This window comes from Silene latifolia, chromosome 4 (genome assembly GCF_048544455.1).
Source record: "Silene latifolia isolate original U9 population chromosome 4, ASM4854445v1, whole genome shotgun sequence".
Taxonomy (NCBI): Eukaryota; Viridiplantae; Streptophyta; class Magnoliopsida; order Caryophyllales; family Caryophyllaceae; genus Silene; species Silene latifolia.
This window is the reverse complement of record NC_133529.1, coordinates 61711733-61732698: the sequence shown is the minus strand read 5'-3', so window position 1 is coordinate 61732698 and position 20966 is coordinate 61711733. Positions and strand designations below refer to the sequence as shown.

At 40.3% G+C, this 20966-nt stretch overlaps 1 non-coding gene across 1 annotated transcript; it reads left to right on the top strand.

Moving 5' to 3' along the window:
• The first annotated feature begins 4549 nt into the window (after positions 1–4549).
• On the top strand, positions 4550–4656 carry LOC141654043 (small nucleolar RNA R71). Its single transcript, XR_012547625.1, has one exon. It is a non-coding gene; the product is annotated as a small nucleolar RNA R71 (small nucleolar RNA).
• Positions 4657–20966: the final 16310 nt, after the last annotated feature.

The window sequence follows — 20966 nt, the reverse complement described above, 5'->3', positions numbered from 1 at the left end:
CCGGTAATCATTGACCCGGTCCTTATAAGCTTCCTTATGTGTTGCATCAATCGAGTCAAACAATCGTTACCTACCTCAACATCTTTGGGTCGGAATTCTTGGTAGGTAAACGGGTAGGGTGGAGTCACAATAGAGGAGGGGGAGGGCTCGGTAATAGTTTCCCTATGTTGTTGCATAATCAACTCGGCTTCATCGGAGAGTGGAAGAAGATAATTCGGGCTTCGGACATTGAGTCGGCAAATCGTTTTTGGTAGAATGAAGGACTTAACATCTTTGGTGAGCCACTCAAATTTGTTGTTAAGATTATCGTTCTTGACCCAATGAAACTTGTTAATCATAGTGGCTAAATCAATAAGGTTGCCACCTCTAACCGGCTTGTAAGTCTTGTCTTTGTTAAAGTCCGGGTTGAAGTGTTTTTCTAACCATGTAACCAAGCCTCCATTAACGATAAAAGCCGCTCCTTCCTTACCATGGTCAATTGTAAGCCACCTTTCAAGTAAGAGTTGAAGTACATTGTATTCATTGGTGAACTTCTTGTTGACATTCATGGTTGATTCAAGGTAGATGAAATCGAGTTCGGTGAAATGATTAGTGCCCTTCCTTGCAATTAGAGTATTTCCCACAACCTTATCCATACTTTTATACCCGGATGGTGGACATAAAGGGCACGACACTCATGGAAGGATTCAAATTTTCTTCCGGTGATTGCTTTCCATAGAGGGGAGGGGTCATATTTCGAGGGCTTCTTCACATAAGGAGAATGGTCCTTAAGACCAAACACCTTGCCAAACTCATTCAAAGACATATTTCTATCCTTGTTTTCTAGGCGGAATTCAACATTCTTTCGAGTCTCTACCTTAGTAATTTTCAATGGGCTTATAAATTCCATGGTAAGGGAGGGGTAAGTCAATTATTGCATGTCAAATAATGTAAGCAACCCCATAGACTCGAAGAAGTTCTTGGTCCTCTCAAGAACACCCAATTTGGCTAAAGCATCTTGACATATAAACTTGGTGGGCAAAATTGTTTTCTTAGCAAGAGATATAAAAGCTTTCCTATGAGAATCGGTTGTGAAAGTTACCTCCGGATATTCATGTAATTGCTCAATAACCGGAATAGGAGTAGTAGCTTCCACCATAGGAGTAGGAACCTCTTGAATTTCCACTCTTGCTTGTTGTACCACCATAGCCTTTGAAGCTTGAAGAGCTTGTTGCCTCTTTGAAAGACTTGATTTTGTGGGTGCTTTGTTTCCACTTTTAGTTTTTTGCCATTGTTCTTCTCCTTGTTAAGAATGTATCAACAACCAAAGTTTTTCTTGAATGCTTCTAGTATCCTCAAGCTTCAATGAATCCCTAATCGATTTGGGGTTTTCGAATTTTGCCTTGAAACCCTAGAAAATCGATTCAATTTTTGAGGATTTTGATGTTTTGTTTGTGTTTTGTTGAGAAGGAGTAATTTGATTGTGTTTTGAGGTAGTTTGGATTTGATTTTGGTGAATTTGGTTGAGGATTTTGAGTTTTGTTGATGAAGGGATTTGAGGGTTTTGAGGGTTTTGAATGTGTGTTTGTGTTTTGAAAAAATGAAATGAATTGGGGAAGAGGGGTTTTAAATCCCGTGTTTTGGCTTCAGTCGGCAGGAGACGAGCGGATCCCCTTGAAGACGCTCGGATTGTTAAACAGCAGGCTCAGGAATTTCTAGCCCATGCTGAGACGCGCAGATTCTTCTGGAGACGAGCGTCTTTCAGCAGGAGACGAGCGGATTCCCTTGAAGACGCTCAGATTGTTAGACAGTGTGAAACTTTAATTTTCGAAACAGTCAAGTCGCGTATATTTCTACAGAGATGAGTGTCTTCAGACTCAGACGAGCGTCTTCTCCTAAGGACGCTCGGATTCATAGTCAGTATGGATTTTTCGATTCCCAGGTCTCCCAAGATGAGCGGCTAGGTGTCAGGACGCTCGGATTATGCCCAAGACGAGCGGGTTCCCTCTGGGATGCTCGGATCTTCCCCTGTACCCACGGGTTCAGTTCCACCCGCGGGGATTCTTCATTTCCCGTGTAATTTCTTCTTCATTCCTTTGGTCTTCATTGTGGGTGCACTATGAAGGTTCAGATAGCCTAGGCATTTGCTATCCCCACACTAGTCCACACACTACACATCAAGAAACATTAAAATACCTCCCTCACTTTCTGTCATGATAAGAATCTTGATCAAAGCATAAAAATGTAAACCCAAAATTGACAAAAATGCAATACAAGAAGTAAAATGCAAGTTAAGGGGTTAGAATATTTACAAATGGTGGTTTAGGGAGAACTCCACCAAACTCTCATTCTTGGATGAGATGTCAAGGAGGCATAGCCAAGGTGTTGTTGATGTTGCTCAACACCTTGTATAAGTAGTCGAAGGCTTGTTCATTGTCATTATAAAGATCTTCAATAGACCTTTGCTCATTATGTTCTTCATGGTGGTGACTTAAGTCAAGATGGTCACCAAAGCCTTGGTCTAAAGTCATAGCATTGCCAATGTAGGGATTGACTAATCCATTAAATTCATCATCCCACAGACCACATACTTCACTAGCTTGCTTCCCAATAGTATTATGAGTTGATGGAAACAACTCCTCTTTCTTGTTGACATGGCCAATGAGGCCTTCTTCATTACTTGTCATGATTGGTGGTGAGCTATTCAAGCTCTCATTCTTGTTGGAATTTTCTTGCTCTGTGGATGGAACATCTTGAAGGTTATCCACTTTCTTCTTCCATATGGGTGGTGATTCTTTACCCATAGCTTGTTCTTTGCATTTAGATGCCAACTTCTTCCTATCACTTTCTCGGCTAGAATGATCGATCATGAAACATGGCTCATGTAGTCAGGGAGCTCTCATTGTCTTGTCAAGATTAAAAGTGATTGTCTCATCCCCCACTTCAAGTGTGAGCTCTCCATGTTTCACATCAATCACCGCTCCCGCGGTATGTAAGAAAGGTCTTCCTAAAATGATAGGAATGTTGGAATCCTCCTCCATGTCTACAATGACAAAGTCTACCGGCCTGAAGAACTTGCCAATTCTCACCGGCACATCCTCCCATACCCCTAAAGGTATCTTTGTTGATCGATCCGCCATTTGAAGGGTAATATTAGTGCACTTGAGCTCTCCCATTCCTAGCCTCTTGCATACCGAGTATGGCATGACTCTTACACTTGCTCCAAGGTCACATAATGCTTTGTTGATTGTAGTGTCGCCAATGGTGCATGGAATAGAGAAAATTTCCGGATCTTTGAGTTTTGGAGGGGAACTTCCTTGAAGAATAGTACTACTCACTTTAGTGAATGCAATAGTCTCTAACTTCCGGATGGATTTCTTCTTGGTAAGAATGTCTTTCATGTATTTCCCATAGGCCGGAACATGATTTATCAATTCCGTGAATGGGATTGAGACTTCTAAGTTCTTCACAATCTCCATGAACTTTCCAAGTTGCTCATCAAACTTAGGCTTAGCTTGAAGACTTGGAAATGGAAGTCTAATCACAATAGGCTCTTTCTCCTTAGCCTTTTCTTCAGTTTTCTTCTTTGAAACTTCTTGGATGGTGGGTTCTTCTTCTTTCTTAGAGTTCTTAACTCTTTTCTTGTCACTAGCCTCCACAATGTCTTCATCAATTGGCTTATTCGGTCCTTCATACCTTGTACCACTCCTCAAATGGATGGCACTAACCGACTCATGTCTTGGGGGATTACCTTGAGGTGGTAATTGCTCCTTTTGTCTTTGACAGCTAGAAGATGCTAATTGAGTCATTTGGCTTTCCAACATCTTTGTGTGGACTAATATGTTGTTGATGGTGATGTCTTTTGCTTGGCTATCTTTTTGCATTTGAGTGAAAAATTCTTGTTGATTCTTTTGCATTTGGAGGACCGCTTTTTGAACATCAAAACCTTGGTCATTTATTTGATTTTATGAAGGTTAATTTTAATAACTTTGGCTTTGATTCTAAAAGGGTCTTTGAGCTTGGTTTCTTATTGTAGGTGGGGTGTATGTTGGTTGAGGGTTTGGAACATTTTGGCTCTTATATGAAATATTGGGATGAAATTTGGTATTCTCATTGAAATAGTTTGAATAAGTGGTGCCATTCTTGTATGCTTGGAAAGCATTCACTTGTTCCCCTACATTCGCTTTGGTCATGTCCCAAAGTTCCACAACTCTCACATACTCCACTTGGAATTGAGGATGATGCCACCATAGCATTAACATGTTGCTTGGGTGATTTGGAAGCTTCTTCAAGCTTAGCCATGGCCTTCTCAAACTTCAAATTGATGGTGTCAATGTGAGCACTTAGTTGAGCACCCAATTGTTTGATGGAATCTACCTCATGCTTTCCTCCTCTAGTAGCCTTTCGAGGTCTACTATATTCCGAATTACGAACCGCCATCTCTTCGATTTTTGCCCATGTTTGATTGTCATCGACTTCGGTAAACATCCCATTTGATCCCATGTTGAGGATATTGCGGGAATCTTCATAAAGGTCATTCCAAAATTGTTGCACAAGGAACCACTCGCTAAGTCCATGGTATGGACAAGAACGACAAGTGTCCTTAAATCTCTCCCATGCTTCATACAATGATTCCTCATCTCTTTGTTTGAACCCGGTGATTTGGGCTCTCAACATGTTAGTGTTCTCCGGAGGATAGAATTTCTTGTAGAAGGCAAGTGCCAACTTCTTCCATGAATCAATACCAAGAGTAGCCTTGTATAGGCTCTTTAACCATTGTTTTGCGGTACCGATCAAAGAAAAAGGAAATAATACCCATCGGATTTGATCTTGAGTAACTCCGGTTTGATAAATTGCAGCACAATAGTCACAAAAAGTCTCCATATGTGAATGAGGGTTTTCACTAGGCATCCCTCCAAATTGACTTCTCTCAACTAATTGTATAAATGTGGATTTGGCAATGAAATTACCGGTTAAATGTTGTGGTGTAGGAGTACCATTTAATAGGTTCTACTCGGTTGGTACGGAATGTGATGAAAATTTAGGCATTGTGGATTGATTTTGTGGTGGGTTTTGTATTGGGTTGTCCTCTCCTTCTCTAGCAAAAGGGTTGGTAAACTCAATGTTATTTGGTTGAATGTCCACAATCTCACCAATACCTACAACTCTTGAAGTTCCTCTAGCAACTCTTCTATTGTTGGTTAAGGTCCTTTCGATTTCGAAATCAATAAGCAATAGATTACCTTGTGATCTCCTAGTCATGCAAAATATCAAACAACTCGAAAACAATTAGAACAACCTTGAGGAGTTTGACTTCCTCAAGGTAAAGAAAGACACAACTAAAAACAATTAATGAAAATCAAATCAAGTTATCACCGTCCCCGGCAACGGCGCCAATTTTGGTTCGGAATTTAATACTCGTCGTCCAAAGCTACCAACCAAAACAATATTTATAACTTTACAAACTACTCATAGTAAAGAGGCAAGTAAAGGTCGGATCCCATGGGACGGGTATTGATGTAGGATTTTCAATTGTAAATGGTCGTATCTTAGGGTGTCACAATTTGGAGTGGAGGTAGGAGATCAACTAAAACTAATCAACAATAAAAACAAAGCAAGGTAAATAAGTGGATTTTAATTAATTGATTAAAAGCACTAGGGTGTCATGGGTTCATAGGGGATTCATGGGAGTCGATCATACAAACATATTCTCAAATTATAAGCAAGCAATTATTGTTGTGATAGGATCGAGTTGGTGTATAAGCTTACAATCCCTAGGAAGGTTTGGGTCCCGGAGCTGAATCGATTAGATTGTACAACACCTACAAGTCGACTTAATCCTTCCTATCCAACTATATGCATGGTCTAATGAGGCTCGAGTTGGTGTATAAGCTTACAAGCCTCATTGAAAAGATAGGTGATGGATCAAAAAATGCAAGGATTCGTAGGCTCGCATTTCATCAAATATAACATGTGCATAAGTTGGATTCACAACAAGCAAGCAAATAAATTATGAAAACATATTAGATTAAGCATGAATCATTCCCCATGTTGATTTTCCCTAATTCCCCATTAACCCTAACTAAGGAAACTACTCACTCATTATCAAGTTTAACATGCTAACAAGGTTGTCAATCATATTAACAAGGCAAAACATGATGAATAAGTACGAAGATTCACAATAATTAAACAAGGATTAAGAGAATTATACCTATGGAGATTCCAAATAATAAAGCAAAGAATAATAGAAGTACTTGATGATTGATGGAAGGTTGTCAATCTCCCAATAAACCCAAATGATCTTCTAATTACCCAAAACAAATGATGAACAATAGAGAAATTAAAAAAAGATTAAGATATGATTAATATTGATAAATTGTATTACAACTAATTTGAGAGTATTAAGAACTAATTAAGAGAGTATTAAGGAATGATTAAGATCTAATTAGGGGGTGGTACTAATCTTGGTAGTACAAAGGGGTATTTATACTAAAGATTAGGTACAAGGATTTGGGTTACTAAGGGCTTAAATGACTATTAAGTCCCTAAGAAAAGTTGAGGAAATGCTCATCTCGAAGGAATTGAGCATATCCGTGTTGCTGGTCCCGTGTCAATCTGCTTGTCCCGCGCGTCTTGAGTTGTGGCACGATTGGTACTGACTTGTGATTCGAACGGATTGGCTGGGAGACGCTCGGCTTGAGCTGCTGCGGGACGCTCGTCCTGGGCTAAAAGACGCCCGGATGAAGATGGCGGGAGACGCCCGGATTGTTGACAATCCGCTTGGATCCTGGGACAGACAACTTCTCTTCTTTTTTCTCATTAACAATCCTCAACGATCGTGTTGAGGATGCAAGGATCCTTTCATCATTGCCCATTTCACTTTATTATCTACGTAGTGTTGGAGTTAGTGTCCTCCACAATAGTGCGTTAACATAATAAATCTCATTAATGGAATATCATCAGATATTTAATTATTTGATCCTCGTCAGTTGATTAACGTAAATCGATAACGGTTGGCTGACTAGAGTTTGACGTTATTGTCGTGAGACGGCGGTGATCAACTGACCCCTTTTGGTCACACCTATAAGAACGAACCCCTATAGACAACTAATTAATTGTATGAGATACAATTTATTTAGTCCCTTGATTCGTAGACTAAAAGGTTAGTCAATTATTTTAAGAGAGAATTCGAGTTGCGAACTCGAGGAACGACAGTTATTATTTAATTATGTGATAATTGAATAATAAATTTTGGGAGACGGGTTTTAGTTAATTAATTGTTAATTCACTAAAATTGTACTAATTGATTAATGTGATTAATATTAGTACGTAAATTATATGTGTAGTGGTACACGTATATTTACGGAGTGATTTGGACGAATTAATTATGGAAGTATTTAAACATGAAATGATGTTTAAAATAAAATTACACGTATTTGTGCGACAAATATAAGAACCAATATGGACCCGTAAGTGGGCAAGTGGACCGTGTAAGATAGAGTAGTGGATGACTAGGAACATAATCATTTCACCTTACTTTATATACTACCATAATTTATCTTCTATAGATTTTGCATATGATGTAAGATTAAATAATATACGACAATTTGTCCACTCCAACACTCCACCCCACCCGCCACTTTCCCTTCCTATATACTCCATCCTTTGTTCATTTCTACACTACATCATTTTGTATGTTTTGCATGTGAACAAAAATCAATCATCTCTCTAAAATAATTATTCATCTTTACTAAGATTGTTAGTAAACAAAATTTTATTACTAAGACTTGTTAGTAATATTACAAATAATATCAAGGGTATAATTTTAATAAGTTCTAGTTAAATACTTGTTATTATTTTTGGGTAAGTTCTTGGGTGCATCTTGAAGGAGATCTTCTCTTTGAAGATTAGTAAGGAGGATCATCTATTTGAGATAAGCTCAAGAACAAACTAGTAAGGTGAACTAGTTTGTGCCCATTTTACCATAAAATCAATGTAAGGAAATTATTTTTCCTTAAACTTTCATTTTTATGCTTTTATATTAGCATGCATGTTAGATAGATCACCTAAATGATAAATTATGAGATAATTTAATTTTTATTAGAGAGTCTAATATGGATCTATGATCTTTCAAGTGGTATCAGAGCTCAGGCTTGTAATTTGCATGTTGATTTTAAGCATTTTAATGAATTATGAGATAATTTATAAAAACTCAAAAATTGTGTTAGAAGAGGTTTTAGCACGAAATTTTTGGGGCATGCATACCTACTGATCTTAAAAGGTTTGTGGTTAAGTTTGGTGATTTTTGAAGTTATTTTACTATTTTTAATGATTTTTGGTAGAAAACCGAGTCAAAATGCCGTATGTTAGTTAAACAATTGACTAAAAATAGATAAAAGTTGATTCGGTGCATGGATGTTTTATGGTATTTCATGCATGTTTTCTACTGATTGTATGCAAAAAGTTGAAGGTTGGTTCGAATTTTTTGCATGTTTATTGATTTTATGAGATAGAAGTCGATGAAAGTCAAATTAATTAATCATAATTTTGAAACATTTGATTCTGCCCATGATAAATTTATGTATATTTAAAAATATTATTTAAATGTTAAAAGTGAATTTTAATTTGTATTTTCACCTTGTTTTGATGTTTATTGGTTTTAGTGGTTAAAAACCGATAAATATCGATGTTTTTCTTCATAAAATTTATCCGGAATTTTTGGGCAATTTTTCTGACATTTTGGTGTTCTTGGTAGTGTTCCAGAATTTTTGTTTCAATTTTTTGGGTAATTTTTCAATTATTTTGGATTTTTACTTAAATATTATGATTTTATCGATTAAATTAGCAAAATATCACCAAATCAAACTAATTAGTTATCATAAAATTAGTGAGGACTAATTTTGAGGTTCAAAACAGTTTGGACAATTAGTTTGGACTTAAATGAGATTTAAGAGTTGATTATTGATTTTTACATGTTAAAAATCGATTAAATCCACAAAAACCGAGATGGATACCAACGATTGATGGATAGGGCGATTTTGGCATCATTTTACATCATTTTAAGCATATTTATTTAAGTTGAATGAATGATTGTCATTTATTTAAAGTATTTATCTTGTTGTACCTAGTATGGCCTAGTTAATTTTAATCGTTATTACCCGAAATGAATGGGAATATCGATTTGTTTGTAATTAAATACGATCTCGTATCGTCGGTTTGTAATTAATTAATAGTTTTATTTATTTTTATTAATTAATGTATAATAGGAATAGCTATGTAATTGAATTGTAATAGTTATTTTTACCAGCGTTTCCAAAAGACGGATTACATCGAGACGGAGTCTATTTTTGGAAGGTGTTCCAAAACCCACAAGAAGAAGCCACTTATGGAATGAAGAAGCAAGGGACCAATGAGTTGGTTTCCGAAATGTAATAGACTAGTTTTTATTAACTAGGTGGCCATACTAGGATTTTTACATATGCTTACTTGTTTGCTTGTTTTATTTTTGCGCATGCCAAAATCGCCATTCATATGCGTTTTATTTTCGCGCTTGTCAATTCACGTCATTTACATTCACCAAATTAATTCACTTATAAGGAATTTATGACTAAATTTACAAGATCTCTCACATAACTAAAATTGAGATTAGTCTTACCAATTAGTAACACCTATGAATCTCTTGTTCATTAGAGCCACGCTCGCCCAAGCGGGGTGTTCTCTTTTTACCTTGGGTAAGTAGGGTGGTAAACGGTTATCATACGCTAAAATTGGTTGGACTCAACGGGATATAAGACAGTCTTGTGTTCCGGGGCTAGTAGATGGATTTAAGGAAATTCGTCGACCAAGAGTTCTAGAGGTAGAATTAGTCAACGTGACTTACCGAATTTACACAATTATGGGATGTTTCGCCCAAGCGATGCTCATTTTGTTTAATATTTGGGTCTTGGAATCATTTATATAATTTAGTAGGAGATCATTATATAAATGCTAAAACTTGTTAAACATGTTTTCACAAGTAAATTTTTAAACAATGGATGTTAATTTTTCCTTTTTGTTGTAGGATTTTAATTCGCAATGGCAACTTCATCAACTCCATCGACTACTTCACTAGGCAAAGATTCATGGCTAAGGTCCGTAATGGACAAATGCATTTTAAACGATGACGGTAGTAACTTTCTTGAATGGGAATCCAACATCAAAAGTGCCGCGTTGTCCGACAATGTGCTCACTTACTTGACCGATGCTCCTCCTATCGAGCCCGGTGCAAGGGCTTCATCGGCGGTGCGGACCGCCTATGATGACCATGTGAGGATGTCGAATTATATCAAGAAAGTGTTGATATGGCCGATGTCGCCAAAGCTCAAGCTATCATGCATTTCTTTAAATGCGTACGAGATATTCACTCGTATGATCACTATGTTTTCACAAACACCTAAAGTCCGTCAATACGATGCGGCGGCACGCTTCTTTGAAGCTAAGCTTGAGAGGGGCCAAAAGGTTGGTCCCCATGTACTCAAAATGGTCGAATATGTTGACATCCTAGAGCGTCTAGGGTGTAAGATTCCTAAGACTCTTGTGGTGGATCGTATCCTCCACTCACTCCCCACCAAGTTTGCCCACTTTAGGGTAAACTATAACATGAATGACATGGATAAGAGTTACCTTGAAATTCATGCACTCCTCACCCAAGCGGAGAGGGATATGGAAGCTAGTGGGAGTGAAAAAGGAGATGTTTTAACCATGAAGTTAAAGAACATGTCCCTTGGAGTCAAGAAAGGAAAAGGGAAGGAAAAGTCCCAATTCAAGAAATCGTCAAAGAAACATGACAAGGGAAAGGGGAAGGCCGTTGAGAATGGCAATCCCAAGGCAAAAAGTGTCAAACTCTCCGAGGCCGAATGTTTCCATTGTAATGGGAAGGGGCATTATAGGAGGAGTTGTCCCAAATACTTGGAGGATCTCATGGAAGGGCGTGTGACGCCTATTGGTATGATTTCCTCTCTCTATGTGATAGACGTTAATTATGCTTGTACTTCCACTTGGGTACTTGATACCGGATGTGACTCTCACCTTTGTAATCATTTGCAGGGTTTAAGGGATGTGTAAGCACTAGCAAAAGGTGATGTGGATCTCCGCATGGGCAATGGAGCTAGAGTAGCCGCCGTTTCCGTGGGGACCTATGTGCTCACTTTAGCTAGTGGTTTAGAGTTGTATTTAAATAAGTGTTATTTTGTACCAACTTTAACTAAGAACATCATCTCCATTTCCGCGTTAGACGCGGAAGGATTTTGTTTTATGATTAAGGACAAGTGTTGTACTTTTTCTTTTAATGATGTGGTTTATGGCAAGGCCATTTCAATTGGAGGCATTTATGTTTTAAATGATGTTAATGACGTTTATCATGTGGAAACTAAAAAGCTCAAAACGGGTGATCCAAACGAATCCTACCTTTGGCATTGTCGTTTAGGCCACATAAACGAAAGACGCATTAAGAGACTTGCTTCATCAAAAGTGCTCAAACCATTTGGTTTCTAATCTTATGGTACATGCGAGTCTTGCCTTTTAGGCAAGATGACTCGTGCACCTTTTGCGGGAAAAGAGACACGACCTAGTGAGGTTTTGGTTCTCATACATAAGGATGTGTGTGGACCATTAACCATCACCGCTAGAGGAGGTTTTCACTACTTCATTACTTTTACTGATGACTTAAGTAGATATGGGTATGTCTACTTAATGAAGAACAAGAGTGAAGCCTTTGACAAGTTCAAAGAGTTCCAAAATGAAGTAGAGAACCAATTGGATAAAAAGATAAAGACCCTACGGTCCGACCGTGGTGGTGAGTATTTAAATATTGAATTTCATTCACACCTAAAAGATTGTGGTATAGTATCACAATGGACTCCTCCTGGCACACCGCAATTAAATGGTGTGGCCGAAAGGAGAAACCGAACTTTACTTGATATGGTTCGGTCTATGATGAGTCTAACTGAGCTTCCTAGTTCATTTTGGGGTTTTGCCCTATTGTCTGCAGTATTTTCACTAAATCGAAGCCCGACTAAAGCGGCCGATAAGACTCCATATGAGATATGGATAGGGAAAGTCCCTCATTTGTTATTCATGCGTATTTTGGGTTACGAAGCGTACGTTAAGATCAAGTCTGACAATAAGCTTGCACCCAGGTCTGACAAATGTCTTTTTGTAGGATATCCAAGGGAAACACGTGGCTATTACTTCTACAATAAACACGAGAACAAAGTGTTTGTGGCTCGTGATGCTGTCTTCCTAGAAAAGGAATTTATTTCTAGGAGACAGAGTGGGAGAAAATTTGAACTTGAAGAAGTTCGAGAGCCACAAACCGAGAATGAGGTAGAGGAGAACGTGGAGGATAACATTCCCTCTTCCTCTGAAACGGTAATTGTTCCTAGAAAGTCAAGTAGGATTTCTAATCCACCTGATCACTACCTTGGTAACATCGAAGAAGATGGTGTTTTGTTACTTTTTGAAAGTGATGAACCCACTACCTACAAATCGGCCATGTCTAGTCCCGACTCCTCGCTTTGGCTAGAAGCCATGCGGTCCGAAATGGATTCCATGTACGAGAACCAAGTATGGGACTTGGTGGATTTACCTGAGGAAATGCGACCCCTTCAGTGTAAATGGATATATAAAATTAAGCTCGGCGTGGATAAACATGTGGATGTTTACAAAGCTAGATTGGTGGCAAAAGGTTTCACCCAAGTTCATGGTTTACACTATGACGAAACCTTCGCTCCAGTCGCTATGATTAGGTCAATTAGGATAATCTTAGCGGTTGCCGCATTTCATGATTTTGAGATTTGGCAAATGGATGTCAAAACCACCTTCTTGAATTGGATTCTAGAAGAAGAGGTGTACATGATACAAACTGAAGGTTTTGTGGATACATCTAACCCTAAGAAGGTGTGTAAGCTCAAGAAGTCCATTTATGGTCTTAAGCAAGCATCTAGGAGTTGGAATCATCGCTTTGATCATGTTATTAAACAATACGGTTTCACTAGAAGTGTGGAAGAACCGTGTTTATACATGAAGTTTAGTGGGAGTAAGGTTGCATTCCTTGTCCTATATGTGGATGACATATTGCTCATTGGGAATGATGTTCCATCACTCACTTCCGTTAAGGAGTGGCTAGGGAAACACTTCCAAATGAAGGACTTGGGAGAGGCACAACGAATCTTGGGTATCCGGATCTATAGGGATAGGTCCAAGAGGATACTAGCATTGAGTCAAGAAGCTTATATTGACAAAGTTCTTGACCGGTTCAATATGAAAGACTCCAAGAGAGGATTTCTACCTATGGGCCAAGGGATTACTTTGAGCAAGTCACAGTCTCCCTCCACCCCTAAGAAAATTGAACACATGAAGACCGTCCCTTATGCTTCCGCTGTTGGGTCTATCATGTATGCTATGATTTGCACTCGTCCCGACGTTGCGTATGCCTTGAGCATGACAAGTCGTTATCAAGCCAAGCGTGGTGGGAGTCACTGGATAGCCGTAAAGAACATCCTTAAGTACTTGAGAAGGACTAAGGATTCGTTCTTAGTGTTTAGAGGAGAAACTGAGTTGCGTGTAAGAGGTTACACGGACGCAAGTTTCCAAACCGATCAGGATGACATGAAATCCCAGTCCGGCTATGTGTTTATGCTAAATTGAGGAGCTGTTTGCTGGAAGAGCTTCAAGCAAAGCGTTACCGCGGATTCTACAATAGAGGCTGAGTACCTTGCAGCGTCTGAGGCTGCGAAGGAAGCTGTTTGGATTAGGCAATTCATGGAGGGGCTAGGAGTAGTCCATTCCGCCAAAGATCCTATCACTCTATATTGTGATAACAGTGGAGCTATTTTTCAAGCCAAAGAGCCTAAGTCTAGTAACAAATCTAGACACATTGAAAGGAAATACCATGTAATTAGAGATTATGTGGAAAGGAAGGAAATTGACATTTGTAAGGTTGGGACAGATGATAATATTGCTGATCCTTTAACCAAGCCTTTATCAAAGGCTAATCATGATGGTCATGTCGTCGCTATGGGATTGAGACGAGTACCCGATTTTCTTTAGATTATGGATATGTAATAATTGGATAGTGTATCTCTTATTATATATATGATAATCACATTCATTGTTTCGCATTCATTTCTTTTATGAATCTTTTCTTTAGTGTGACTAAATTTTTAATACCTTGTTTATCTGAATAAGTTGTGGAGACAATGTTGAACACTATTCAAGTGAATAAGATGAACATTGTATTTTGTCCCTAGTCACTTAATGAGGTGACGTCTCGGAGTGACTAGATTGTAAGTCGATTGATGGTTGTTCAACACCATAAGGTCATATGTGATGACTGGTCGATTACATAGGCAAAGTGTGTGACACTTTGCCGGACAGTGACCATTTAGAGAGTCCCTAAGTTCTATTATAGATGCCTGGTCGTGGCGGGGATCTCTAAGATGTTCTAATGAGTCGATTCTTTTGACTGGAGACTATTATCTGAGCAAGTGCAGTTTCCGAGTGACTTTGATTTTTGTCCTAGGTCGTGCCGTGAAAGGAGCCCAAAAGGGCATTTACTAAGTCATGGTGATCTGTATTGTGCAATAGGATAGATAGGGCATACAGGAATTGTCCACCCACGTTGGGTAACTATATCTCAAGGCCACTCGAGGAGTTAATGACTACAAATGCGTGGCCACGCTCGGAAGTAATCTGTGAGAGATTTTTCCGGTCAGGTAGTCACACTCCCGATCGAGAAAACCACTCGCGATATGTTCGTGTGCAAGTGCGACCTGAAAGACACCTTGTATTGAGTGGGAGATTAAAACGGACAAGAGAATTGGTAGCGCACACCTTGTGTCGGACAAGTGGGAGATTGTGGGAGTTAGTGTCCTCCACAATAGTGCGTTAACATAATAAATATCATTAATGGAATATCATCAGATATTTAATCATTTGATCCTCGTCAGTTGATTAACGTAAATCGATAACGGTTGGCTGACTAGAGTTTGACGTTATTGTCGTGAGACGGCGGTGATCAATCGACCCTTTCGGTCACATCTATAGAACGAACCCCAATAGACAACTAATTAATTGTATGAGATACAATTTATTTAGTCCCTTGATTTGTAGACTAAAAGGTTAGTCAATTATTTTAAGAGAGAATTCGAGTTGCGAACTCGAGGAACGGCAGTTATTATTTAATTATGTGATAATTGAAGAATACATTTTGGGAGACGGGTTTTAGTTAATTAATTGTTAATTCACTAAAATTGTACTAATTGATTAATGTGATTAATATTAGTACGTAAATAATATGTGTAGTGGTACACGTATATTTACGGAGTGATTTGGACGAATTAATTATGGAAGTATTTAAACATGAAACGATGTTTAAAATAAAATTACACGTATTTGTGCGACAAATATAAGAACCAATATGGACCCGTAAGTGGGCAAGTAGACTGTGTAAGATAGAGTAGTGGATGATTAGGAACATAATCATTTTACCTTACTTTATATACTACCATAATTTATCTTATATAGATTTTGCATGTGATGTAAGATTAAATAATATAAGACAATTTGTCCACTCCAACACTCCACCCCACCCGCCACTTTCCCTTCCTATATACTCCATCCTTTGTTCATTTCTACACTACATCATTTTGTATGTTTTGCATGTGAACAAAAATCAATCATCTCTCTAAAATAATTATTCATCTTTACTAAGATTGTTAGTAAACAAAATTTTATTACTAAGACTTGTTAGTAATATTACAAATAATATCAAGGGTATAATTTTAATAAGTTCTAGTTAAATACTTGTTATTATTTTTGGGTAAGTTCTTGGGTGCATCTTGAAGGAGATCTTCTCTTTGAAGATTAGTAAGGAGGATCATCCATTTGGTATAAGCTCAAGAACAAACTAGTAAGGTGAACTAGTTTGTGCCCATTTTACCATAAAATCAATGTAAGGAAATTGTTTTTCCTTAAACTTTCATTTTAATGCTTTTATATTAGCATGCATGTTACATAGATCACCTAAATGATAAATTATGAGATAATTTAATTTTTATTAGAGAGTCTAATATGGATCTATGATCTTTCACGTAGGGCTTCTAGTAATGTCTTCTCTTTGATGCTTGGTCATTGGATGCGATCAATTTAGCTCCATTCCGCCATGTAAATGCAAGGTTAGCACTCCTTTCTTACCAAAGGAGACAAAACCTCGAAGAATATGCAAAGTGGGAAACTAAAGATAATAAATGACCCAATTATGCACTATAAAGCATGGAAATGAGGTTAATTCGGGGACTAAATGTGCTCAAATATGAGTCACATCACAAAGCTTGAGAGGGGCCAAACGGTTGGTCCCCGTGTACTCAAAATGGTCGAATATGTTGACATCCTAGAGCATCTTGGGTGTAACATTCCTAAAACTCTTGTGGTGGATCGAATCCTCCACTCACTTCCCACCAAGTTTGTCCACTTTAGGGTAAACTACAACATGAATGGCATGGATAAGAGTTATCATGAAATTCATGCACTCCTCACCCAAGCGGAGAGGGATATGGAAGCTAGTGGGAGTGACAAAGGAGATGTTCTAACTATGAAGTTGAAGAACATGTCACTTGGAGTTAGGAAGGGTAAGGGAAAGGAAAAGTCCCAATTCAAGAAATCGTCAAAGAAACAAGACAAAAGAAAGGGGAAAGCCGTTGAGAATGGCAATCCCAAGGCAAAAAGTGTTAAACTCTCTGAGGCCGAATGTTTCCATTGTAATTGGAAGAGGCATTATAGGAGGAGTTGCCCCAAATACTTGGAGAGATTTGATGAGTAGTATTTTAGTCGCATTTTACCCCGCATTTATATCTTATTACGACTCGATTTTTGCGTGCTTAAATGGCTAAAAAGCAAATTTATTTACAAATTCATAATAATTAGTCGTATTAGTTAAATTTAATAATTAGTCGGTTTTATATAATATTAGTATTATTACTATTAATTTATTGTTATATTAATTTAATGTATAAGCGAGATGGGAAAGCAAGGCGGAATAAAGACGAAAAATGGTGATGCAAGCAAGTTGAGACGGGTCAAAGTGCAAAATAAATCAAAGGAAACCATGATAAAAGTCAATTGTTGACTTTGACAACCCCTCCATTAACCAACAGTATTCATCATCAACATTTCATCCTTTCACCATTTAGCCAAAGCTTGAATCACTATAGCCCACCTCACCTCGACTTCCACCATGAAAATCCGACATCTAGTAGCAGCAACATCGTCCTTCACGCAACAACCGCGTCGATCACCTTCACCTGCATCATCAAACAACCACCAGCATTTCACCTCTATCAATTCGCAACCTCCATTCCTCTGCTGCTCCGTTTTCATTTGAGCAACACGAGCCCAGTTTACCCTGCACCACCATCGTCATCACAAACTCACCAATTATACACTCATCTTCACTCACCTACATCCTTCATCCGCCATTAACCACCTTCTTCATCCCATCACTATTCGACCAAAGCCAAAACTCCATTAATCCACCATCACCAACCTCCAGTCACCGACCATTTGCTCACCTTCGACAGCCACAACGTCCACCAATCACAGCCACCATCAATATTTAATTCGGAATCAAAACCGAGTCAATTGGAAACAGTTGCATCTAATTGTACTCCCAGACGGGCACCCGTCTGCCGCCCAACCGGCTCACAACAACTCTTGCGTTCCCAGACGGCCCACCGTCTGCCGCCCCATCAGTACCGGCTGAGAGCACATCAAATTCACCTCAAGTTTCCAGAGAACCCTCAGCCGGTGCCATCACCGGTGGACGGTGGACCGTGTGGGAGAACAAAGATGCGTATTAATCCGTTGTTTTGCCCTTTTTGTTCTGTTTTGTCTTTTTTTTTTATAAACTTAATCCCCTTTCCCCTTTTCATTTTGAGGGGGTGGAAGTATCGTGTAGTTGGTGGTAATTAAGGGGAGGATTAATATTAATATTAATATTAATATTAATATTAATATTATTTTTATTTTTATTATATTTATTTTTATTATTATTATTATTATTATTATTATTATTATTATTATTATTATTATTATTATTATTATTATTATTATTATTATTATTATTATTATTATTATTATTATTATTATTTTATTATTAATATTATTAATATTATTATTAGTTGTATTAGTTGTATTATTATTAGTGATGGGGCATATTCTGCACCCGCTGACCGAGTCAACATATTGAGCAAGGTCAAAGATATCCACAAGCAAGTCAACGACTTGGACAGCCTAACCGACGCAGCCTGTCGGCCTGTCTCTTGGGTCCCGGCCGGGGCAACTAGCCAGACGGGGCACACATCCGCGAACTCATATCCAAGACCCCTCGGCGGCGAGTCAAACAGGGCCCGCCGGCCGGCCATGGGTCCCTCGGCCGAGGGTAGATCAGTCTTTCCACCTGCTAGCCACTTGGCCACTACGTGACAAAAGGTGAAAGTCTATAAATACTCCTCAACTCTCATTGAGGAGAGGATCCACAATTTAACCTAAATCACACTATTCATCTGGTAATATCTTCCTTATCTCTCTACAATACATACTTCGCCAAGTAACAACAACTTATCCTTTTAAGTTTACTGACTTGAGCGTCGGAGTGAGTTCGCTCGGTCCAAAGCCGAGCCCTCAGTTTGTTCATCGTTTCAGGAGACCGCGAGGAAGATTCATCCAAAGACGTCATTCTACAAGCACGGGTGGTAACAAATAACTGCTCTGGAATTACACCCGGAACAATTGGCGCCGTCTGTGGGGAAGATACTAGAAACTAGTCACATTCATTCCCAAACACAAAACAAAAACCCACCCAAAAAAGCTAAGAAGATGTCGAAACAACAAGAGGTGTTCATGACTGACGAAACCGAATTCTGCCAAGATGATACCGTCCACAATTGCGGGTTGCGACCCTCCACCGCCGAGTAATTCAACCGAGTACGGGATGCCAATAATACCCAGATACGCTGCCGCCCCGTCGACCGAGTCACCATCATGGGACATGTGGTTGATGCGGCAAAGAAATCAAATCGCTCCTGGACCTAATCGGTAGCACGCCGCTCACACCGTCACTCCGACAAGAGCGGCGGCACCCGTCCAAGAGACCAGGGCCCAGAATGTGACTCCGAGAGACTTGAACGGAGCACCGGAAGAAGCCGCCTGTCAAGACGCCGGGGGAGCCCAGAGTGCTAGTGGTAGACCCGAGTCCTTCCCGCACTCGCGGAGGACGGCGTCGCGCCGCAAAGACCGACGAGGCACGCCCCAGAGGAGTGAAAGAAGTCCGACTCACCAGAGTCGGAGAAGAAGCCCGACTCACCAGAGTCGGAGAAGAAGCCCTTCCCGCCACGGGGAGAGGAGCCGGACTAGGGATGCGAGGAGCCGATCGCCGCGTGTCGTTCGACACGTGGTCAGACAGCCCCTCAGCGCCTACGTCCTAGAAACCCCGGTGCCGACTAAGCTGAAGTTGCCACCCATATCATACAAAGGAGAAGGCGACCCAGCCGACCACGCCGAGGCTTTCGAGTCTTACATGTCGGTTTGGGAGCAACCTGATGAGGTTTGGTGCCGAGTCTTCCCAACGACACTGCATGGGATGGCACAAAGTTGGTACAAGGGGCTACCCGATGGGTCGATATACTGTTACGGAGACCTAAGGGACATATTTTTGGCCCAGTACTCTTGCAATAAGAGAAGGGCCGTCGAGACATCGGACCTCCTGACTATCAAACAGGAGGGAGGCGAGTCTCTCCGAAGTTATGTGAAGAGGTTCGACGCCAAGGTTCGGCAGATTCGTGAGCAATGAGAATCGCGGCCTTCGCACCGATGAAAGGCCTCCCAAGAGGAGACTTAAAAACGAGCTCATCAAGTGCGGCGGCTGAACTTAGACTCCGCCAAGAAGATGGCCGACCAAGCCATAAAGGTGGAGGACTACCACAAAACACAGGTAGGCCCCAAATGAGGCAGGGCACTCAGAGAGTAAGAGCCGCCGGGAGGACAACCCGGATGAAGGACGCCGTGACAACAACAGGTCACGGTCTGACAGATCAGCCAGGAAACAGAACTCGGCGGGCGCCGGGGGGAGTTCGGAAACGTACTACCAAAAGAAGTACAACGGTCACACCCCCCTGGTCGTGTCTGCCGCCGAGGTCTTCGCCCTGAGCAAGAACGAGGGTCAGAAGTGGGAAAGGCCTCCCGGTAGAGGAGTGACGGTGACACGAGCGATCTCGTGAGTACCACGGCCACACCGGTCACTTAACTGACAACTGCCGGCATCTGAAGAATGCCATTGAAGAGCTGATCCGGAAGGGGAGCCTCAGCAAATACGTTGCCGGTGGCCAAAAGACTAATGCCGGCAGCTCCGACAAAAAATCCGTCTTTGAACGGATAGGAGTCATCATGTTGTCATCGGGGGCAATGAGAACGGTGGGTCCGCTCATGGGCACAAACGGCACCTGAACGAACTTTATCAGGCCATCAACTTTGTGCCCAAAACAGCAGCCCCCGCTTCCAACATCCCCGATATGACTATCGGGAAGAAGGACTACGAGGGAATCATCGCCCCTCACAGCGACCCACTCGTAGTCCACTTGGACATAGCCAACCACCTAGTCAAGAGGTGCCTGATTGACACAGGCGCCTACACGAACATCATGTTCAGGGAGTGCTTCCTCAGTCTCGGTCTGAAGGTTGAGGACTTGAGCCCCTGCACCAATCCGTTGTACAGCTTCTCCGGGGCAGGCCTGGTACCCCTGGGGTCAATCAGACTGCCGGTGAAGTTCGGCGAGGGGAATGCGGCTAAGAATGTCCTGGCTGAGTTCGTGGTCATTGACGGCTCGTCCGCCTACAACGTTCTAATAGGCCGAGTCACTCTGAGCGAGGCCGACGCAGTGATGTCCATCCGGGCC